The sequence below is a fragment of the Adiantum capillus-veneris genome, chromosome 23 (genome assembly GCF_014529385.1).
Source record: "Adiantum capillus-veneris isolate H3 chromosome 23, ASM1452938v2, whole genome shotgun sequence".
Classification (NCBI taxonomy): domain Eukaryota; kingdom Viridiplantae; phylum Streptophyta; class Polypodiopsida; order Polypodiales; family Pteridaceae; genus Adiantum; species Adiantum capillus-veneris.
This window is the reverse complement of record NC_140953.1, coordinates 6,456,252-6,476,462: the sequence shown is the minus strand read 5'-3', so window position 1 is coordinate 6,476,462 and position 20,211 is coordinate 6,456,252. Positions and strand designations below refer to the sequence as shown.

General features: G+C 43.7%; 1 pseudogene; it reads left to right on the top strand.

Moving 5' to 3' along the window:
* The first annotated feature begins 15,473 nt into the window (after positions 1–15,473).
* On the top strand, positions 15,474–16,099 carry LOC147427370 (tropinone reductase homolog At2g29330 pseudogene; annotated as a pseudogene).
* Positions 16,100–20,211: the final 4,112 nt, after the last annotated feature.

Sequence of the window (20,211 nt, the reverse complement as noted above, 5' to 3'; positions counted from 1 at the left end):
ACACTCTTCCTTATCGGTAGCTCAGATGTGATGTGGTTTTAAAACCAAAAGCCTACAAAAACTGAAAATGACCATATGTACACCAAAATATTAAACCCAAATCAAGAGCACATCTTGGGCTGACTCCGAGTCCTTCCTATACGGAGAGATCCCATGTACCACCAGATGGCGGTCATCACAAGTCGATCACCTTCTCTCTGATCAGGAGCCGCCTTCAGCACAGTCTTGATGCTCCTTCCTTGGAGTTTTTTACCTGTCAGCCCCTTCCTGTCTGCAGCTCCCTAGCTTTCACATGCAACTCACGCTGTGGGAAGCCCCTAATGACAAGATCGTTACAGAGGTCTGCTCTCTAGATCAGCAGTGTTACCTCCTCGACTCTCTCTTTCAGCTAACCTTTGGCCTAGTTGCTTCTCAACCTCCGGCTTCACAAGGTGCACTTGAAACCCCCACCTGACTGGTTCCCTCGCCTTGGCATGGCCTCCAGCACCTCTGTCATCTTCGCCCCCTTTCCCCACACGAGCTCACAGTGCTCTGAGCTGATCGCTTCAGCCTGCTTGTTTGTTGCCCCTGTCTGCCCAGAGCTGCCCCGCTGGCTTCTCGTCAACCCAATCAACCCCGGACCTCTTTCCTGAAACAAGCCACCCACTGTTTTTTGGCTCAATTAAGATGCCCAGCATGCACCTTATAAGCTCGCTGCAGAGATCATGTAGCTCGATTGTTGGCCACCTGCTCTGAGCTCGGCCTGCGCTCCTAGTCCCCTCTCTTCTGCTCTCGGCGGTCGACCACCCCCTTCAGTTGGCTACCCGAGGTGGGCTGCCTGCCAGTTCAAGGCACCTCCTCTGTGTTCGCGGTCACGGCTGGTCACTTCGTCCACTTACAATTCATGCCCTCTCTCACCTGCTCGCCACCTGCTTCTCTTTCCAAAAACGTCCTCCCCTCAGTTCTCACAATTCAGGTCGGTATAGTCTTCACAGTCTTCGCAGCCTTCCCCAACCCCGCTCTGAATGTCTCTCCCTTTGTTTGCCACGACCCCACTTGCAAGTTCCTCCTTTTGGCTTCTCTCCTTGCAAGCTCCTCCCGGGCAATTACACATCCTTAGCCTCATGCGGGAAGCTTGCCCACCTCTTTTTCCAAATCCCCCTTCACAGCTTGCCGCTTCTATACTACTTCCAAATACGTCCCTCTTCCAAGTGACGGCATCGTCTTTTCACCAAAGCTGAGATTCAAAACTCTTTTTACCTGAGCATTAGCCGATCACTCGTGTACCCATTTAGGTTTGAGTTTCAAAGACTGTTGGCCTCATCAACTCATCCAATAAAAACCTAATACAACATCCATTATCAACAAGAAACATGTAGCTAAGCAGATACGTAGATGACCATCAAACTTTGATAGCATAGCAGGCGAGGACTCTCGCAACCAGGAGATCAACACTCAAAGAGGGAGAACCTCAAGGAACATCATTTAGAGCATTGATAGCAAGCACAAAAGCCTATGCATGATGTCAAAAACCCATCATTACTCGAAAACTTTGATTATCATATGTATAGAAAAGCATTTCCTCATGGCAGCCAGTCCAAGACAAAACGAGGAGCCATCAGGCACTGTCACTCATTACCTTCGATGTCTAACTATGAAAGAAAAGCGTAAAAAAGACTTCCCAAAAAACGCCTGACACCGTTTGCACTTAACTTTGCAATCGTTTTCAATATCTGCTCTAAATTCTCCATCTTTACCTCCCACCCCGGCTCGTTTCATGTCGGGTTCACCAAAGATGTTAGGGGGTATGTGTTCAAAACATGAGCCGGGCAGGCGCTAGGCCTCTGTCTGTGGGAGGTATAAGAGAGAAGAAGAAAAACAGATGCATATGGCTTTGGCAATCACCGTAGTCTTTCAATTTCTCAAGCACGAGAGAGAGACCGCGCTTTTCCTTTGTACTCCTATCCTTTTCCTTTTCCTTTTCCTTTGCACATCTCAGCTTGATTCCTTTGTTGCTTTTGCTCATTACCTTGCCACCTTCTTTCCCTGCCGAGCTCCGATTTGTTACCATGCCGAGCTCCAACTCCCTTTCTGCCTTTGCCACGCCTCTTGCTGAGCTCCGTATTTGCCTTGTCGAGCTCCTTATTTGCCTTGCCGAGCTCTGACTCCCTTTTTCTCCTCCTTCCTCACTTCACGTCATGTGCCGACAAAAAGAGAGAAAGAGAGAGAGAGAGAGAGAGAGAGAGAGAGAGAGAGAGAGAGAGAGAGAGAGAGAGAGAGAGAGAGAGAGAGAACCTCCCTTGCTTGCTTCACCTTGCTTACCCGAGAGCGAGGTCGGAAGGTTTCTCAAGGGCTAAGAGAGAGAGAGAGAGAGAGAGAGAGAGACAGAGAGGGAGAGAGAGAGCCCTCTTATGCTTTCGATCTCCGCCAAGCTCCACTCCTCCCTCCTCGATGCTTCTTGCCCGTTGTTCCTCTCCCCTTCCGAGCTCCCCTTCTCTTCTCTTAAATACCATATTCTCCTCTTTTGAGCTTCTCCTCCTGCTTCTTATTAAAGCCCCCTCTTCCCCCTAAGCAACATGGTGATGTGGCAGTTATCGGACGGAGCTGCTTCAAAGACGGCGAGAGCGGCGCCGAACAGCGGTGTCGAGAGCTTCTGAGTGAATCTTTTTCCTTGCGCGAGCTCATCCGAGCAATGCCTCGCCCAACACGAGTCCTCCACTCTCCACCCTCGATGCTTGTCGCCTGCACGCGTTGGCCATCACTCCTTTCTTCTTCTTTCACACATTAAGGTTATTTTTAATTGAGTGGGCGGCCATCCCTTTTGGGCGGGCGACTACTCACTTGGTTGCCTTTGGGCGACCAAAGCCTTTTAAGAGCACCGCATATGGCGTTAAGTTTTGTAAGGGCACCACATTTGGCATACATATTGGCCAAAGCATCGCCAAGCTCAACAATGTTCCCCAGTAGCCATCGACAAACAATATCATCGAGAATTTTGATGCCCATATCAACTTCTTAGTGCAATACGCCTTCAAGATGCAAGTATAAGTGATTGCACTCGAAGAGTTTTCCTCTTTTGCTTATGCTCAAAATAGCCAGCTTCTTGGCCCTGCCTTGTTGGGTATACCCCACGATCATTGCATTCCATGAGACGACATTCCAGACATGAAGCTCTTTAAAAGCCTTATGTGCTTCTGTACGACACCACATTTGCTCTGGATCGAGTGTGCCAAGCACAATGATGACACAGATTTTGACTAAAGTAGTGCCGAGTTCAAATCCTCTTGCATATATAATTATTAGTGCACCTCAAAAGATAACTTAGTTGAAGTCAAAAGTTCCCAGATGGCACTCCGATCGAGCGCATCGGACTGGTATAGGACCGGCCCCCGATGATTTCTTTAACGGCCAATATCTTGGCAACCGAAACTCCGATTGTTGATATGAAAAGACGGACGTGCTCCACAAAGTGAGCACTTCAGGCATGTACATTCACTTTATTTCTGTTTCCTCGGCTGCAGTTGCCCAATTCGGTACGGATTTGCATCAACTTAAACTTCAAACTGCCATAAATTTTGCATCGTAGCTCCAATCGACGAGCCGTAAAGACAGGCCGGTAGAGCACTTCAAGCACTACAATTCTAGATCATAATCTTCCATGTATGCTTACTTCAAGCATACTCCATTTTGGCATTATCAAGGCATCTGTTGGCCCTTTTAAGCCACATCTGGCATACCTTAATCATTAAACTTGGCATGTTAACAAGCACTGATCACTGCTCAAGAAATGTGTAGGCTTCAAAGAAGCTTAGTTTGCATTTATTTGCTCTTTTTCCCATCATGGAAGCGGAGCTGCCCGACATCCACCCCCTCAAAACCTGCACACCCTTCGGTCTGTACGAATTGCACTTCAATCTCCATCTGCTATAGGTACCTTAAGCTCTTTGTCATCATCAGACTCACGTAATTGGTAAACATATGAAAAATAAATTAAGCCTTATACCCTATCATCAATGTTCTAAGTTAATCATTAGGTAGCTGCCCATCAAAAATCTTTGAACCATATCTGTCATATCTCCAAAGCACTCAGTTACGGAAACCTGTTTAATGAACCCCGCTTTTTGAATTTTTCTTTCAAGAAAACTTGATCACAGAAGTATCCCACTGATGCTCAATGTCACTGATCACTTTTCACTAAAAATGGTCTTTGAGGTACATGGATCGCGATCTATGTTCCTCCACAAGATTCTGGCCAAACTTTCCAGGTTGCTTCTAGAGAGTCTGCTGATGCCCTTGATCCACAGATTTTTGAATTTGGATCATTTTTGAGCTCTCTACCATCAAATTTTCATAATTTTAAAGTTATGGTCATTTTGGCCAAAATATGGTTTTCACCTTTTTTTCCCTCAATCTTTTAGCCCAATTTTGATGTTCTTAGTTTTTACTTATGTTAGGAAATAAGACGTAGCTAAATAAATAATTGAGTAGATTACTTAATGGGGAGAGATAGATTTCACACACAAAAGATTATAGAGTAGAGAGAGAGAGAGTACACACGATATACGTGGTTCACCCAATGTGGGCTACGTCCATGGGAAAGCAGCCACTCAATGGCTTTAGTACTTCAAAACAAGAAGTAGTTTACAAAGGGGTTATACCCTTAATGGAGCTCCCGCCTTGCTTCACTCTCACCACCTCACACTCACCTTGTTGCATCAACTTCACACTATGAAATGTGTGTAGAAATGGCCTCCTTTTATAGGCCAAAAGGGCTGCCCTCTCTTATGAGAGGCAGCCATGTGTAGCCGCCCTTGTGTGAATAAGTCCAAATCGGACCCTCCAATCCGCCCATGTGTGGCCGCCCTTGCATAGACAAATCCGCTTTTGAATTCGGCCACCGACCACCGGCCATTGACTTCCGACCACAAGCCACCGGCCAACCGACGGTTGTTTTCCGGCCATAATATTCCGGCGAGGGAAAAAGAGGAGTATCGGGGGCTTCCGCCCCCGAGGCCCCTAAAGTTGCCCCAAATTTTTGGCCGTGAAAATTTTGGTTTTCGGCGAGTGATTTTCCTTCACGCACGATGGCTTCTCCTCATAATGGGGGCCTTACAAATGTGTGCTTTTACCACAAAAAATTACAAGGGTAAATCAGGCTCCATACTTAACAATCTCCCACTTGGAGACTGATCTCCAAACCAAACCTGTGACTACTTTCCATTCTGGCTTCTTATCCTTGAATGCCGATTGAAGATGAGCAAAAACTCAACTTCTCCTTGTTGACCACCTTTGTAAACATGTCTGCAGGATTTTCACTTGTATGCACCTTTCCTAGCTTTAGCTGTCCCTCTTCCAAAAGAGTGTGTATGAAGTGATATCTCACCTCAATGTGCTTTGTCCTTGAATGAAAGGCTGAGTTCTTTGCAAGATGGATAGCGCTTTGGCTATCACTGTACAAGACACAATTGTCTTTTTTGAATCCAAGCTCTTCTAAGAATCTGTAAAGCCACATAATTTCTTTGCTTGCCTCCGTTATTGCTACATACTCTGCTTCTGTGGTAGAAAGTGAAACCACTTTCTGCAATTTTGAAGCCCAACTTACTGTTGTGCCTCCAACCGTGAACACATAGCTAGTAGTGCTCCTTCGAGTATCTTTGTCACCTGCCATATCTACATCAGCATACCCTTCTAGAAAAATATCAGTTCCTCCAAAATACAAAGCATTTGTTGTTGTCCCTTTTAAATACCTAAGTATCCACTTCACAGCTTGCTAATGCTCTTTACCTGGGTTGTCCATGAACCTACTCACAACTCCCACTGCATGTGCAATGTCTGGCCTTGTCCAGACCATAGCATACATTAGAGAACCTACCGCTGCAGCATATGGAACTTTAGACATATAGGCTATCTCCTCTTGTGTCTTTGGACACATATCCTTCATTAGTTTAAAATGACCAGCCAAAGGTGTAGAAACTGGTTTTGCATTTTGCATTGCAAACCTTTCTAGTACCTTCTTGATGTAATCTTCTTGAGATAGCTTTATTGTCTTCTTTGTCCTGTCCCTTGATATTTTCATACCAAGTATCCTCTTTGCAGCACCTAAATCTTTCATTGAAAAATATTTAGATAGCTCCTCTTTTAGGTCTTTGATGTCCTGCATGTTATCACTTGCAATCAACATGTCATCAACATACAACATTAGGATGATGAATTTCCCATCTCCCAAATTCTTTATGTAGACGCAGTGATCCGAGTTGCATCTTGTGAATCCATGATACAACATCCATCGATCAAACTTCAAGTACCATTGTCTTGATGCTTTCTTTAAACCATACAAGCTCTTCTTCAATCTGCAAACCATTTTCTCCCTACCTTTTACTTCATACCCCTTTGGTTGAAGCATGTAGATTTCCTCCTCTAAGTCACCATGAGGGAATGCCGTATTTACATCCATTTGCTCGCGATTTAGATCATGAGCAGCCACAAGGATTAAGACAAGCCTAATTGAGTTCATTTTTACAACAGGAGAAAATATTTCATTGAAGTCAATACCTTTCTTTTGAGAAAACCCTTTTACCACAAGCCTAGACTTGTACCTTTTCTTCCCACCTTCTTCCTCCTTCACCTTGTACACCCATTTGTTTTGAAGTGCCCGCTTACCTTTAGGCAACTCAACCAATTCCCATGTTTGTTTGCAATGTAGTGAGTCCATCTCCACTTGCATGCTCTTCGTCCATTCTTCTTTGGATTCATGTTGCATAGCTTCTTCGTATGATTCCGGCTCTCGAGAATCTGAGATCAAGAGATGGTTGAAGGAAGGAACAAACCTTTCTGGAGGTCTACTTGCTCTTGTAGATCTTTGGGGAATAGGTTGAGGCTCCTCGTTTGGTTGACGTTGTTGCACATTGTCACCGTTTGAAGTCCTTGAGTCTTCACCGTCCTCAAGCTCCATGTACTCATCACCTGTTTCTTTTGTTTGTTTTCTTTCCAAGTAATCTTTGTACATATTTTGTTCCTTAAAAATTACATCCGTACTCCTTAAGATTTTACCATCTTCAGGATTCCATAGTCGATATCCAAAGTCACCTTCTCCATAGCCAATGAAGAAACACTTTTTGGACTTTGCATCTAGCTTTGATCTTAGGCTTCTATCTATGTGCATGAAAGCCTCACACCTAAACACTTTGAGAAATGCATAATTCACCGGTTTACCTGTCCATGCCTCTTCTGGAACTCCCCCATTCAATGCCGTTGAGGGTGACCGATTGATTAAGTACACAGACGTACTTACAGCTTCCGCCCAAAGCTCAAGCGGTAGGCCTGCATGTAGCCGCATGCTTCATGCTCGCTTCATGATTTTCATGTTCATCCTTTCCGAAATACCAGTTTGTTGAGGTGTCCTTGCGGTTGTCCTTTGCCTCAGAATGCCATTGCTAGCACAAAAGCTTTCAAAAGCTTGGCTGCAATATTCGCCTCCATTGTCGGATCTGAGGCATTTAACCTTGGTACATGTTTCATTATCCACAAAGGCTTTCCACCTTTGAAATATGAAAAATACATTGGATTTATTCTTCATGACATAAACCCATGTTTTTCTAGTCGCATCGTCTATGAATGTTACATAGTACAATGAGCCACCAAGTGATTGTGTACTTGCAAGACCCCAAACATCAGAATGAACCAACTCAAGTTTTTTATTTTTTCTTTTATTTCCTGATTTTTGAAATTTTACCCTTTTTTGTTTACCATAAACACAATCTTCATAGAACTCTAAGTCCACTTCTTTCAAACCTGGTAAAAGCTTCTTTGTTTGAAGGATTTGCATTCCTTTGGCACTCATATGCCCAAGCCGGTAGTGCCACACCGCACTGTCAACTTCTGTAGTTGCTGCACAAGATGAAGGTTGCGTGCTAACAATACACAAGTAAAGTGTACCGACCTTTTCTCCTTTGGCAACCACCAAAGATCCCTTTGAGATCTTCCACCGTTTGTTTCCGAATGCAATGTTGTGACCTTCATCGTCCAATTGTCCTGTAGAGATCAAATTTTTGCGAAGAGAAGGAACATGCCTAACATCTTTAAGCTTCCATTCATTTCCGTTAGTAGTTTTGACAGAAAGTGTACCTTTGCCGACAATCTCACAAGCTGCATCATCTCCCAAGTATACATACCCAAAACTACCTTTGGTGTAGTCTTGGAAATGTTGCTTGTGTGGTGTCGCATGAAATGAAGCCCTGGAATCTACTATCCAGGAATTAGACACATTGTCTAATGAGAGAATTAGAGCATCTTGCTCTACTTTACCTGCCACATTGGCCTCCGATGTTGGCTTGTTGTCTTGAGACTCTGTCTCCTTCTTCTTCTTGGACCAGCAATCCTTCTTGACATGGCCCTTCTTGCCGCAGTTCCAACATTGAAGAACTGACTTTGTGCGTGACTTGCTCCGTCTTGAGCGATCACGAACCTTTTGGATTTTTAACCTCGCCTTAAGCCTTCCTCTTGTTTCCACTAACAATGCAGCACTTGATGATTCTCCTGTGCTTCTCCTTCGTATTTCCTCGCTTAGGAGAACACCCACAACATCATCAAACTTAAGAGTATTTGTACCAGAGATAGAATTACTTACAGCCATACAAGGCTGTCCCAACTATCTAGTAGAGATGATAGTATAAGGAGAGCTCGCACTTCGTCATCGAAATTGATTTTCACCGATCGAAGTTGACTTATGTTTGTGTTAAAGTCATTTAGGTGTTCTGCAACTGAACCATTCTCTGCCATCTTTAGATTGAACAAGCGCTTCATAAGAAATACCTTATTGGATGCCGATGGTTTCTCGTAGAAGTCATCAAGTGACTTCATCAAGTCCTCCGTGGTCTTCATCTCCGAAACATTGAAGGCCACCGTTGACGCCAAGCTTAACCGGATTGTTCCCAGGGCCTTTCGATCAAGGACAATCCATGCTTCATCTGCCATCGTTGCGGGCTTCTTTGCAAGACCGCCTAGTGGCAAATAGAGGTCCTTCTGGTAGAGATAGTCTTCAATTTGCATCTTCCAATGTTGGTATTTTTTTCCGTTGAACTTCTCAATCTTGAGCTTCCCTTCCTCCGCCATAACTCCCACTCAATTCAAGGAATCCTTTCCTTGAGATAATTTAGCTACGAGCAAACCTTGCTCTGATACTAGTTGTTAGGAAATAAGACGTAGCTAAATAGATAATTGAGTAGATTACTTAATGGGGAGAGATAGATTTCACACACAAAAGATTATAGAGTAGAGAGAGAGAGAGAGAGTATACACGATATACGTGGTTCACCCAATGTGGGCTACATCCACGGGAAAGCAGCCACTCAATGGCTTTAGTACTTCAAAACAAGAAGTAGTTTACAAAGGGGTTATACCCTTAATGGAGCTCCCGCCTTGCTTCACTCTCACCACCTCACACTCACCTTGTTGCATCAACTTCACACTATGAAATGTGTGTAGAAATGGCCTCCTTTTATAGGCCAAAAGGGCTGCCCTCTCTTATGAGAGGCAGCCATGTGTAGCCGCCCTTGTGTGAATAAGTCCAAATCAGACCCTCCAATCCACCCATGTGTGGCCGCCCTTGTGTAGACAAATCCGCTTTTGAATTCGGCCACCGGCCACCGACAGTTGACTTCCGACCACCGGCCACCGGCCATTGACTACCGGCCAACCGACGGTTGTTTTCCGACCACTTTCCGGCCTCCATCCGGCCATAATATTCCTGCGAGGAAAAAAAAAGTATCGGGGGCTTCCGTCCCCGAGGCCCCTAAAGTTGCCCCTGATTTTTGGCCGTGAAAATTTTGGTTTCCGGCGAGTGATTTTCCTTCACCCACAATGGCTTCTCCTCATAATGGGGGCCTTACAAATGTGCGCTTTTACCATAGAAAATTACAAGGGTAAATCAGGCTCCATACTTAACAACTTACCCTACTCATAACTTTGAAATGAAACATGAAACAAGAACAAACAAAACGGTACAAAATAAATTCAAAACAAAAAACAGTACATCACTCTGAAAGCATAGAGAAAATCGGAGAATGAAATGCTTTTGGCTATCTCACTCACAAACCTCTTTACTTCTCAAGAATAGATCTAGCAAGTCCTCAAGTTCTAGGCTCTATCAAGCACTAAACCCCATGTCTAGCTGCTTCACTGCTAAAGTGTAAATGGAATGGAGAGAAAAATCTTCAAGAAAGAACGCTCTAAATACACACTAGGTGACTCACCATGTAAGGATCATATCCTCAACAACGGTGCCAATGTTAGCGGGTCGCAGCAACGGATGTCTAGAGCATAGATTTTTGGTACTAAAATAATGTCAATACTCAAGGAAAGTGATTTGAATGGGGCACGGAGACTCTTTGAGATCGTCAATCTCAAGAAGTGAACATTATCAAGCAATCACAACAACTCTACAAGCAAACCAACACTCAATGATTAGGGAAATCTCCCTTTGTCCTTTCTCACAGCTCTAGGTCATCACGCCATTTTGGCACTTGAACGGACGCAAAATGCAATGAAACTTAAAGAGGAAGTCTAGGACACCCAGGGACACTATCCTACCAAGTCTAGTTGCAATCCAACAAGGTACCAAAATCACGATCCATCATGAAAAAGGTCCTAAAAATTGTAACAAAACATGCCAAAAATGTCGTCCTATGGTCTAAGAACACTCTCCTATGGTCAAAACGACTAAACACAGTGATTTAAGCACTCAAATCTGTAATCAAGGCTCACTAACTATGTGGTTGAGAACCACAACAAAATTGACAATGCTTACATACAAATGAAAGAGCAAAGAAAGAGGAACACTTTGCAAGTTTCAAAATTGAAAACCGATTACGCATTCATTAACTATGATGATTACAAGTTGGAGCAGCTGGTAGCTTGAGTGTATGTTTTTAGAGCTCCCTTCTTTCTCTAAAGATAAGCCTCCTTTCACATTAAGGTTATTGACCTTTATACCTAGGGCATTCTAAATGGCCAGTGGCCAGGTCACATGTACCTTTACAATTGTCATTGACAGAATTACAACTTAGGGAATTGACTGCTACTTTGGAATTAGGATTTACACAGAGTATCACTACAATAGATCGGCAAAATAATAAATTACATATGTGGTGTCCAGCTACGTGTACGACTAGTTGGGCGCCCGTTCGATCTGTCCTCAAACACCTGTGAATGGCAGTTCTTTCACACTTGTTGATGCACTTTATTTACCTTGGATAAAATAGAACCTTTTGTCTGTATCTGCACTTGCTAGACTTGATCTTGTTGTGAATTTGTGGATGACAGATGTACAGGTCATGATCTTAGTTTTGGTGATGAAATTTTGTCGATAAGCTCACTTTGTATGAGAAGTGTTGGCAAAATTTTGCAAATGTAGTTATGGATTCAAGCTATCTAGATGCAAAACTTTGGCATGCATGTTTTGGGCATTTGAATTTGGCCAGTTTAATACGTTTGTAAAAATCTGATATGGTTGCTTCTTTGCCGCCTCTTGAATCTCCTTCAAAGCATGTTTGTGAACAAAAACTATCCCTACAAGGAGGGGGCGAGCCCTACAAGAGGGGGATAGAGAGAGAAGGGGGTTTCTAATCATCGAGCAAAAAGAAAAACGAGAGATAAATCCGAGCAAATTGATACAAGATCAACAATGATGAAAGACAAAAATGTGCCATGCACATTACTTTCACTACCACAAATCTGACAGTTAATTGACAAAAAATGAGATTTTAGAACCATATGAAAATTGAATACTCGAGACACAAGAAAGATCTCTTCATATTCGAAACATATATAATTCAATTCCATGTGGCATACCTCCTCTCAAAAATAGCCCACCAAAAACTTGGCACCTAGATTTTGCAAAACAGTAACCTTGTAAGCTTACAATACTATCCGAAAACCTCCTAAAGCATAAACAACTCCACTTTTGTAAGCAAGAAAAAAAATAAAGCAACAACAAGCGCTCTCTCTCTCTCTCTCTCTCTCTCTCTCTCTCTCTCTCTCTCAGCTTCATAGTGCAGCACCCTTGAGCGGCCCTCCCTTTCCTCTTGCCAGCTCAACACTAAAATGGTGGAGGAAATGTGAGCAGTAAGGTGTGGATGCACCTACTGCAACTACATCGATGGCATATGTAGTGGCAATGATAAAGTGATGTGCCTAGTGAATACATGATGAGCTCAAGCATACGCAACTGCCTCATGACCATCTCAACGAGATTCTTGAGGTATGATTTTTCTAATGATTTTTACTAGACTTGACTAACAGTTAATCCATGTTGAGATTTTCTAGGAACACAAGAGAAGGGTCCATTCTATGAGGCTCATGTGAAATAGGTAGATGATTAGTTGATGCTTTGCTTAGTTGTGAAAAAATTGGATTTCTAAAGTCTCCTTTACTCAAACAGATTTACAGACAATGACATTCTTAAGGGAAGCTTGCAAGTGCAAAGTGGGGCTTGTCTGTAAAGACAAGACCATGAAATGGGAGAAATCAACCAAGGAAGCATAGTAGGTTGTTAGATCTTTTTAAAATGGTGTCATCACATTGAGAGTGTTCCTTTGGAAGTTAATAGTTGTGAAGGAAACTGGATATCTATGCTTGAGAGAGAAAGTGATACAATCATAGTTATAGTGGAAAATCTAAGTAAAACAGAATTCTTTTCATAAAATTTAGCAAGTGCTTGTACAAAGAAAGTTAAATTGATTGAGAGGTTAATGCTGGCATGCATGAGGTCTTAGAAAATATTTTAGGAGGAGTCCAAGTTAAAAGGAAAGCGGCAAGGTATTTTGATAAGAGGCAGTAAAAGCGTTGTGGCAAGCTCCAGTTTACTAGCTACCAAAGGTTGTTGTCTCGCTTAAGTTCCCTAGCAACTTGTGCAACAATGGTTTCTAAGCTACTTCTTAATTATCTAAGACCTTCTAATTGCAAATTTAAGGTTAAAATAAAGCTTGAATAGGTGCCTTGAAGGGACCTCCAGAAGGCTGCTTGATTTGATCATTTGATCATATGCCCTAGTCCCTTTAATCATGAAAAAAAAGCCCTTGCATTGCTCGCCATCACATTGTAGGTGTCGTATTGTCACCCGTTGTCAACACCTCAACATCATGCCATCTCGCCATTGTTTTCCCAAGAGGCAAACAATTGATCTATTTGCTTGTCTGTAGTGCCGCTTTCTCTACCTGATACACCGCTTTCTTTGCTAGTGGCACCGCATGCTACAACACATCCTAGTTTGCTTTACGTTTTTTAAAGGAAATGGCTGAGCTACCCATATTACCCTACCCCTCCCTAGTCTTCTCCCTACCCGTATGACCCTACCCCTCCCTAGTCTTCTTGCAACCATTTTGTTTTAAAGAAATGACCCGCATGACCCTACCCTTCCCTAGTCTTCTCCCTACCCTCATGACCGAAGTCCCCTCCCTGGTCTGTTGCTGCAACCTGTCCCCGCCGGCGCGGACTGGTTGCAGCAACAGACCAGGGAGGGGAAGGGTCATGAGGATAGGGTGGTTTTTTTAATAAAAAGTATTACTTTGGTCTTCAAGGTGGTGGCGACTCCAGTGTTCAAGAAAATTATGCCTCCGCTTATTACAGCCCTGGCTTCTCTTTGCACGTAGTATAAATAAAAAGCCCATGCCTATCCTCTCCCAATCCATCCTCGTCCAGTCCCTTACCCTTGCATGGACCTCGAAGTTAGCTCCCTACGCTTGAGAGTTCGGGCACATGGCCCTTGCTACCCTTCGGGCCTTCGCCTCGAAAGTCAAACGCAACCTGATCAAAGCCTAATCAAAGCCCAATGAACCCCAAAACTCCAGCCAGCGTGCCGTACTTGGCTGACCAATGAAATGGAGCCCGAGACCTGCCTTGCCACAGGTGCGCAACGTAGATGATTTTATAAAAAAAACAAAAACCTGTTGGAACCATTCCGCGCCGACGCGGACTGGTTTCGACAGGTTTCACAAGAGCAGCGCCGAAGGCCGTACTTGACTAGCCAATGAAATGGAGCCGGAGACCTACCTTGCAGCTACGCAATGTAGATGGTTTTTTATAAAAAAAACCTGCTGGAACCATTCCGCGCCGGCGCCGAGTGGTTTCGGCAGGTTTCAAAAGAGCAGAGTCGACTGAGAGGCTAGCGAGATAAAAGGGACGGGCAGTTGAAGAGCTGGCCAATTAGAGGAAGAGTGGGAAGATCTTGCGTGCTGAAGGTGCCAGATCTTGCTGCTTAAATCTTGTCGGGGTGTGTGAGCAGGTCTTGGCCTGGGTTGATGCGGATGAGCAGCGACTTGAACTGAAGCGAGGCCCACACTTGACCACGATAGAAGGCGGTGCCAGAAGTTGCCCACCACAAAGCGGGCGCAGGCAATGGGGTGGCCACTGGAAGGGTCCAACTGGACTTTCATTGGCGTGCTATTGGATTGCTGCATCACCACCATCAGATTTTCGTCTACCACTGCCATCTTGTGGGTCTCGCGTGCGCCAGGCATGGGGTACTCTCTCACCACTTTTGGCAGCTTGGCTAGTAGCTACCGTTTCTGATCCGAGCTGGCAGCCAGCGGTGGCAGCTACTAATTTAGCTTCTGCATATTCATGAAGATCAGTTAACGCTTCCTCATGCGGCAGCGCAAGGTAATGCAGTGGCGCATCCATGATCAGCTTAGGACCCGTCAGGAGCTGCTCCAGGGTCAGGGCTTGGGAGACGTAGTCCTCATGTGCATGAGGATTCTTGCCATAAAGAGAGGACGTTGCAAGATTCATGGAGGTTGATGATCCCAGTGCTAGCTGCGAGATCATATTGATAATTGGTAATGATGTGAGTAAAAGATATGAGTGTGGATATTGGATATGCGTAGCTAGCTAGAGAATATAGGTAGGTAGATTTACTGCGATGAGCTCTCCTGAGCCCGGCCAACTCTATTTAAGTATGTTGCACAATATCTCTTAATTACTTTGTGAGCCCGCCAAATTGCCGTAAAGAGTGCTGCTGCTCAGGAATAAGCATAAAGGGTTAACGTCACCATTCACCTTATTAAAGAGCGTGGCCTGTCGATCATGGGACTCTTTTGTTTGCTTTCTCAATGCTTGATTTATAATTTCCCTTGTGGATCCAGTTGCCAATTCGCTCATAGGCTGATTTGTTACATCCTATATTGTGCCTTGTACCACCTTCATGATTGCAGGATAAAGCCTGGCTCCTCATTCTTCACATTGAAGTGAGATTCCAATCATTAGAGAGAATAGATTGTGCACAATCAGAGGAAGAGTGGGAAGCTCGAGGAAGATGCTTCATCTCGGGAGCAGGCAGGTGAGCAGATTCCGAGGGCACCGTGAATGCAACCCTAAGTGTTTTGCACCGACTTAAGCTGAGGACAGGGAACCGCCTGTGCCACCCTGAGCTAAAAGCAAAAACGCAGATGGAAAAAAACCCTTCACTGCACTCTTGAGGCCAACGAGTATGGGCTTTTATCATGCGGGATGCCTGTAGAGGCGGCGCAGTTGCAGTCTCTCTCTCTCCCCACCCTCTCTCTCTCTGTCTCTCTCTCTCTCGGCCTTATTTTGGTGATGTTTCCTCAGCCTTCAATGGAAAGCTAAATATTCTGGTGAATAATGTGGGCATGAATAGAAGAAAGCCTACTGTGGAGTACACGGCAGAATATTTCTCTCTCATCATTTCCATGAATCTCCAGTCATCCTATCAAAATGCTCAGCTGGCCCATCCTCTTCTAAAAGCATCGAGAAAGGGAAATGTTGCTTTTGTTTCATTAGTAGCAGCCTGCAGGTGTTGTTGCAATTTGTTTTGGTTCTCTGTACGTTGCAAGTAAAGGTGCTATGAATCAAATTGCAAAGAATCTTGCCTTGAGTGGGCCAAGGATGGAATTTGAGTAACCATTGTGGCTCCCTTGTGCTTAAAGACAAGGGCTTAACAAGGCAAAATATATGTCAAACACCTCCAAGGCGAGCTGGAGAACCATTCGAAGCTGCCTCAGTTGCAGTGGCATTCTTGTGCCTCCCCACTGCAGGATTTGTGAATGGTCAATTTATCACAATCGATGGTGCTATGTCTGTAAATGGCTTCTTCCCTATAGATGATTGAGATCTGTTGAGTATACAGTGTCCATAGAGAGATAGATAGATAGATAGAGAGAGAGAGAGAGAGACAGAGTGACAGAGAGAGAGATATATTATGCTACAATGACAATGTCAATTTCTTAAAATAATTCCACTTTGCAAGTAATTTTTTTAGTTTTTTTTCACCCTTCCACTAGTGATCGACTTTTCGATTTGAGTTGAGTTGGTTCCGCGTTGCCCCATGTTGGTTTTATTGATGTGTATTTAGCTTTGTTCATGAATTCATTGGCAGTGAAGAAGCACATGGGGCTAAGGGTCAACAAAATATTATCATATTCAAGCCTAATTCACTTGTGGACACAAGGCTTGCACATGGACTCAAGAGAGGACCACTTGGAAGAATTTTGGAAGGGAAAAGACGGACACATATTTTTGTGGGATTTTTCTTGATTTTTTTCATTCCGAATTGGACAAAGTTTTCAACAGGAAAGCTGTAGGCGTTGAGCTGATCTTTTGGCCCCTATTTTTTTAATATAATTTTTGGAGCTATGGCTTGGGAGATATGGCCAAAATAGTGGAGCCTATCTGTCCACATGGGAAGAAGTCATGATTATCCAACTCCACACACATAATTTCTTATAGGTTTCTCTCCATTATTGCTTATTTTTTGTTATTTTATCAAGATTCTCTCAAATTTTATAAGAAAGCTCTTGGGCTGAAGCTATGGAAGGTGGCATGGAGACAAAGCTCGCCATGATGAAGGAAATTAGGAGGAAATTGGTCAATAAGCAGGGCACACAGAGCTCTCTCATTGGGGGAATGCCCCTAACTAGGTTACTTTGTAATAACTCTTTTTGCTCATGATCTCTTTCCTAATCACTCTATTGGCCTATAAAAGAAGGCTCCTCTTTTGTTAACGGGACACACAATACAAACACACACACACACAAACACACACACACACACACACACACAAACACAAACACACACACACACACACACACACACACAAACACACACACACACACACACACACACACCCTTGTGCTAGATGCTAGTAGGATGAACCCTAATCACATAATCACAACACCATCACCATCACCATGCACAAAATGAGCACCATATCTCCACACACTTGTAATGATGGATTGAAGACACAATTTCAAGAAGAAGAATGATGGATACAGTCATGATACTCCTTGCCATCAACTCCCATCTCTCCATTATGCATCCTACGGTCTTGTTCCCTTCTCATCTTCTTGCCCTACGCTACCTACTGTATTCATCTTTTGCAAGCAATCAACACACTCCATCTTGGTGCCATACCTTGTGTCGTTTGGGATATACTTCATTGTGAGTATGGTTTATGCTTGTTTCTTTTCATTTTATGCTTATGTTGAGGTGTGCGGATTCGCCACCATATACACACACTCTCTCTCTCTCTCTCTCTCTCTCTCTCTCTCTCTCTCTCTCTCTCTCATATTCCTATCATCTTGCTACTTGCATCTTAAAGTGTACGGATTTGCCACCTCTTGTATGAGAAGTGAGCATACTTGCATGTTTCCCTTACCCCATTATCATCCTTACTACATGCACGAGTGGCAAGCCCATTTTCACTCACTCATCATTCCTCTCATCTTGTTTTCCGATGACTACCCCATTTCACACTTGGGCGTGGATCTTGAACTTGTTTTCTAGGGCATGCTTGATTGTGTATGTATGTGTCCTAGCCGCATATCATGCTAGGTGGTGACCCTATTGTGTACCTCCCATGATGAGGCCATCGTGCATAGTCTTGGTGTAGAGGCCACCCGGTCTGTTTCGCACTTCTGCCTCTCAGTATCAAACCATTTGGTTTCTCTTTTCTTGCTTAAGAAGAGAGGTCCTTAAGTAGCCTATTAATGGTTGGTTTTGTTAATTATATTAGGGTAAGTGGAACTGGGATCTATTATCATTTTGGTTGAGCTCACTATGTCGGATATGGTGCACACCTCGAGAGCTTTGGTCTTAATAATGGAGTCTTTTTAGACTTGCCTATGGATTTACCATTATTGAGCCATAAGAAGTCTGAAAGGAGACATCCCTCGGTAACTATGCAATATTAGACCCACTCCACTACTCTCTATAATTAACCGATTTGAGGCGCTGTGGGTGTAGATACTTAAGTGCTGATTTTCAAAGGCTAAGAGGAGTATCAAGTAAGTTTTTGAACTGACAAACAATACACTAAGTAAGTACACAAATTTTGCTAACATGGCTGGCAATAACCAAGAGAGTAGAATGAACATTGATAACTTTGATTTTGCACGTGAAGGTGCTAGTGATGATGCCCCCATGTTTGTCAATTATCTTGTTACTAGGTTGCAACAAGCTATGGAAAACCTTGCTTTGCAAGACAAAGTTACTCAACAATTTTGTGCTTATTGGATTACTCTTCCTCTCCAAGAGGAGAGAGAGCTTAGGAGGCCTCTTGAAGAGACCCCCAAAAGAAGACTTCCTCCCATACGAGAGGAGGAATCCAAAGAGTAAGAAAGTAATGAATCTTTAAGTTCCTCTGTAGATGTGGCTTCACGAAGACGGTGTTCTAGATGATCGCCAACTCCTCCCAAGAGGAAACGTTCAACCCAAAGTCCTTCTCCTTGTCACTCCGAAAGGGAAGAGAGGAAACAACGGATAAAAAGGGCAAGAAAGAGGTCACCCTCTTCTCCTTCTTCTTCACCTTCCTCTTATTTCGACAAAAGCTATGGCTATTCTCCTAGAGAATACAAGAGGGGAGGACATCGCATCATACCCTGCATGTCAAAGGTCACAAAAGCTCAAGAAGTTCAAAGAAGGAGGAAAGAGTATATCTTTTCTCACCTATGATGGCACCTTTGGTGCTACCGACAAAATATTGACCTTTATCCAGCAATTTGATGCGGGATTTGGAGACAAGGGTGGAGTCCTCTAAGATATGCCATGTAGCTATACACTTCTAGAAATTGGCTTGTCAATGGTGGGCTAGCCTTTGTGGCAATGGTGAAGCCCCAAAGACATGGAAAACTTTACGAGCTTCCATCATGAAGCAATTCCTTGCAAGCGATACAAAGGACAAAGTGCTCACCAAATGGCGCAATTTGAAGCTTCTTTCTCATGAGTCTATCCACAAATATGTAGACAAGTTTTGGGGATTTACATTTCAAGGCTACTGTCTTTCAAAAGGTAGACTTTGTTGACATAGATTTAACATTTACGTAATTACCACAATTTTGTGTGATCACAAGGTCTTATTGACAAATTTACATGATTACACTAAACATGATCACAAAGAATCCGGTTTAGGGCAACCTGGGCCCGATCGGGCTCGTTGGGTGTTATTTTGATGTTTCATTTTGTGTGTGTGTGTGTATGTGTGTGTGTGTGTGTGTGTGTGAAAGAGAGAGAGAGAGAGAGAGAGAGAGAGAGAGAGAGAGAGAGAGAGAGAGAGAGAGAGAGAGAGAGAGAGCTCGTTGACTGCCTTTGCAGGTACGTCGAGAGGAGAGAGGAGAGAGGAGAGAGGGGGTCATGTGGGAGCGTGTTGTGCGTCACAGTGTGCACGGCAGTAGCGGAGTAACTCACCACACGATCTGGGTATGTGTTGTGTGTGTGTATGCGTTGTGTGGTAGCGTGTCTTTTGTTGTATTGCGCAGTAGTCATAAGGTACCTTGCCACACAATGGGAGTGTGTGCGTAAGCTGTTCTACAGAATAGTGCTTACCACAGGGGCATCACCTCGGTGACGTGTTGAAGATGATGTCCTTGTGGTAAGTATTGGCTTACTATCTTAGTACTACGTTGGTAACGTGGCAAATCTAGTATCCTTATGGTAATTCAACTTCCCTTCCCCTTTTCCAAAAAACATATGGCATTGATTGGTAACGCGGCTATATGATGTTCGTATGCAAGCCATTATTTCTCCTTAGATTCATGTGGCACTCGATCGATAATGCGGCTAATAGAGTGTCGTTTGTTAGAAGCATCTATTTTTGCATAAATGTGGTGTTCAGGTCATTAACCCGGCTGTAAAAATTTCATATAATTCGTATGTGCATGTGCAATTAATTTTTTAGGTAATAAGCATATGAAATACTTGGTCGATAATGCAACTGTGAAGAGTATT